The 3,237-nt window shown below is 51.2% G+C and overlaps 1 protein-coding gene across 1 annotated transcript in view; it reads left to right on the plus strand.

Moving 5' to 3' along the window:
* cacna1ab (calcium channel, voltage-dependent, P/Q type, alpha 1A subunit, b) overlaps nt 1–3,237 on the plus strand; it is a gene marked incomplete at both ends in the record, with an annotated part of 87,727 nt that overhangs the window by 35,801 nt on the left and 48,689 nt on the right.

Here is a 3,237-nt window from a genome sequence, read left to right on the forward strand (position 1 = left end):
TTTAAGCCATATCTACCTTGTCATCTAACTGTCAGGTTCAAAAAAGCATTATGAAAGGATCTTGAACTTGAGCCACGTAGAGTAGAACCAGGAACTGGGTGTTAAAGATGTGTATTCCTAATATGATGCTTGGGAAGTTGGTTGGAGAACACGGATATTCACACAACAGTGGTGGCTTGATTCCAACATGAGACGCAGTAGGTAGGAAATAGGAGAAAATGTATAGGAATCAGTGGAGGCTGGTGGAGGTAGAAAATCGGAGGACAGGCTCATTGTAATGCATGGAAATGACCATTTCTCATTCCGTTCCATACATTACAATGAGCCTATCCTCCCGATTTCTACCTCCACCAGCCTCCGCTGATTTCTATAAATGTTCTCCTATTTCCTACCTACTGAACATGACCCCCCCTGGTTCCCAAACAAACCGTCGTGATCTTGGTTGTGTAAGAACAAGTCTCTCATCATCTCTGACACACAGATAATCCCCAACAACAATGCTAAGGCTATCATCGCTAATGTGACACACTGCATCGTGTCAGACCCAAAGACTTCCCCCCCCTGCCGAGTGGAACCAGAGAGACCATATGCCTTCAGTGCTGTCGGAGCAGTGGGGGAAGGGATTGAGCGTGACACCACCCCACTCACATGCATTGATTATTATTTCTCACAGCGGAGTGTGTGTGTGTGTGTGTGTGTGCGTGTGTGTGTGTGTGTGTGTGTGTGTGTGTGTGCTAGCGGGGTGAAACGCAACACGAGAGATTACAAAAACAACCTGACTGAGGGACACAAGGTCTTTTCCATCTGATGTTCCTATTTCCTTAAATAGGATAGGCTGTGTGTGTGTGTGTGTGTGTGTGTGTGTGTGTGTGTGTGTGTGTGTGTGTGTGTGTGTGTGTGTGTGTGTGTGTGTGGGCGTGTGCGCGTGTGATATTTGGTGGTGACTAATGTGGAACATGTTGTGGTTTGGCTCCTACCTGGTGGGTTCCTGTGTGTGCCGAGTCATTCCTCTCAGAACAGTGCTGTGTCAGAGGGCTGGAGGCAGGGAGGCAGGGAGGCAGGGAGGCAGGGAGGCAGGGAGGCAGGGAGGCAGGTGAGAGTCAGAGATGATGTCAGAGGTGATGTCATCATACCCAGGAGTGTACTGGAGAGAAATTGTAGATTTGGACAACTTTGTGAAGTTGTTAGAAACGGATGGTAGCCATTGATTCGATTGTACGCATGTTGTCTCGTGTGTGTGCGTCTGTGTGTGTGTGTGTGTACTGTGTGTGTGTGTGCGTGTGTGCGCGCGCGTGTGTGCCTGCGTGTTTGTCTGTCTGTGTGTGTGTGTGTGTGTACTGTGTGTGCGCGCGCGCGTGTGTGCGCGCGCGCGTGTGTGCGCGCGCGCGTGTGTGTGCCTGCGTGTTTGTCTGTGTGTGTGTGTGTGTGTGTGTGTGTGTGTGGTTGAGGTGAACAGTGAAGAGGGAGGCTGGCTGGCTCCTTCATCTCCTCAGTGACAGGTTTACCATCGCCTGGCGTATCCCTCAGTCTGCTGAGCTAGCAGGACAGCACGGGACCTTACCCACCTCATCATGGGGGTGCTCTGTGTGTGTGTGTGTGTGTGTGTGTGTGTGTGTGTGTGTGTGTGTGTGTTTGAGTGTGTGTCAGCAGTCGTAGATTCCACAGATCGCAGCACCATCGACGTTCCATCAGATCCCATCAGCCCTCGCTCCGCCTGGTCGAACCCTGGGCCCCTCGAGGCCTACAGTGTGTGTGTGTGCATGTGTGTGTGTGTGTGCGTGCGTGTGTGTGTGTGTGTGTGTGTGTGTTTGTGTTTGTGTGTGTGTGTGTGCATGTGACCACAGTACAGTATGACATACACTACAATTGGTGATCTTGAAGATTCACTACAGAGTTGGCAGTGATACACTTACAGTAAGACACTGAAAAATATATTATATATATATATATATATATATATATATATATATAGTCTGAATAAAGAGGTTCAAACTGCACTAGAACATTCAGTACAGTTCATTTCAGTGCCATTTTACGGCAGCGTTGGTATTTCCATGTTGTGTGGTGGTTTCAGCTGGTGGCTCTGCCCTGCCTGCGGTACACACACACACACACACACACACACACACACACACACACACTGCAGCTGAGTATCAGCTGAGCTAAAATGGAGAAGCTACATGTAGCCTGTAGTGTTCTCTCTCTCTGTGTGAGTGTGTGTTTAGGTGTGTGTGTGTGTGTGTGTGTTTAGGTGTGTGTGTGTGTGTGTGTGTGCATGTGTGTGCGTGTGTGTGCGTGTGTGTGTGTGTGCGTGTGTGTGTGTGTGAGCTGGGCACATGTGAAGTGTTTGCGGCAGAGTGCTTCTCCTCGTCTGCTGACAGTAACCTACTTTTATGGAGCCCACTCACGGAGAATGATAAAAATACTGCAATTCTCCCTCCCTCCGCCCTCCTGTCTCCCCCCCCCCCTCTCTCTCTCTCTCTCTCTCTCTCTCTCTCAATCGCTCTCTCCGTTCTCTCTCCTCCGTCATCTCAGCTCACTCTCTCCACTTCCCAGTCTCTTTCCTGTATCGCCTTCTCTCCGTCTCTTTCTCTCTTTCTCTCTTTCTCTCCTATCTCCTATGCCCCCTCTCTTCTCTTTCCCTCTATTTTCTCTCGTCATCTCTACCTTTCCCCCCCTCACTTTCCTTACTCCCTCTCTTCAATCTCCCTCAGTTCATTTTTTTCTTCTCTCTCTCCTCCCTGTTCAGCTTTCCCGCTCTCCTTCCCTCTCTCTCCTCTCTCACCATTCTCCCTCTCTCTCTCCTCTTTCCATTCTATCCCACGCACCTCCTCCCTCCCTCTCTACCTCCCCCCTTTACTCCTTGATCTGTGTGATGTTTCCATCTCTCCCTCCTTCTACTCTCTCCCCCCCCCTCTCTCTCTTTCTCTCCTCCTCCTCCCTCCATCTCCTCTTTCCTTCTCAACCCACCCCCCCCCCCCCCCCCCCCCCCCCCCCCCCCCAGTGAGGAGCAGCAGTGCTCAGTGTTAGGTGCTGCACCCTGATGCCCAGGACCTCGGGCAAGGCTGAATGAAGCTTGTATGATTTTGGATGGATGGATGGATGGATGGATGGATGGATGATCATGTCCAGCACTCACCAAACACACAGCCCCCAGAATACACACACCAGCAGATTGGCTAGCAGACAGAGATAGGAAGGGGGGGGGGGGGGGGGGGGGGGGGGGGGGGGGGGGGG

This window comes from Argentina silus, assembly GCF_951799395.1.
Source record: "Argentina silus genome assembly, chromosome: 22".
Classification (NCBI taxonomy): Eukaryota; Metazoa; Chordata; class Actinopteri; order Argentiniformes; family Argentinidae; genus Argentina; species Argentina silus.